General features: G+C 55.1%; 1 non-coding gene across 1 annotated transcript; it reads right to left on the bottom strand.

Moving 5' to 3' along the window:
- Window positions 1–221: 221 nt before the first annotated feature.
- TRNAG-GCC lies at window positions 222–292 on the bottom strand. Its single transcript has one exon. It is a non-coding gene; the product is annotated as a tRNA-Gly (tRNA).
- Window positions 293–503: the final 211 nt, after the last annotated feature.

The raw sequence follows: 503 nt of genomic DNA, 5'->3' as shown, positions 1-503 counted from the left end.
TCCTTCCCACCTCGCAGCCTCGCGTGGGGAGGGGTGGCAAAGCGGAGGAGGGGGTCCGCTCCTCGCTCTTGAGAAAACGCTTTGGGGGGGGGTTCTTAAGAGAGGGGAGGGGGGGTAAGGAGAAAAGCAACAGGGGTCTCGTTTGCAGCGAATGAAAGTGTCCCGCCAAGAAAGATAGAAGTTGGAACCTAAAAGAAAGAAAGGAAAAAAAAAGTGTGCGTTGCATTGGCCGGGAATCGAACCCGGGCCTCCCGCGTGGCAGGCGAGAATTCTACCACTGAACCACCAATGCTCTGCAAAACAGCTGGATTTTCCTCTTCAAATCCTGTCCGCTTGCAACAAGAGCCGGGTCTGCTGTTGCACCACGAATTCACCAGCAGGGCCTTCCTTCCTTCCTTCCTTCCTTCCTTCCTTCCTTCCTTCCTTCCTTCCTTCCTTCCTTCCTTCCTTCCTTCCTTCCTTCCTTCCTTCTCCCTCCCTGCCTCCCTCCCTATCTTCCACTC

The sequence above is a fragment of the Protobothrops mucrosquamatus genome, unplaced genomic scaffold (assembly GCF_001527695.2).
Source record: "Protobothrops mucrosquamatus isolate PMUCROS unplaced genomic scaffold, P.Mucros_1.0 scaffold6085, whole genome shotgun sequence".
Lineage (NCBI taxonomy): Eukaryota > Metazoa > Chordata > Lepidosauria > Squamata > Viperidae > Protobothrops > Protobothrops mucrosquamatus.
Note: the sequence above shows the minus strand (reverse complement) of the source record. Positions and strands in the feature narration are given on the sequence as shown.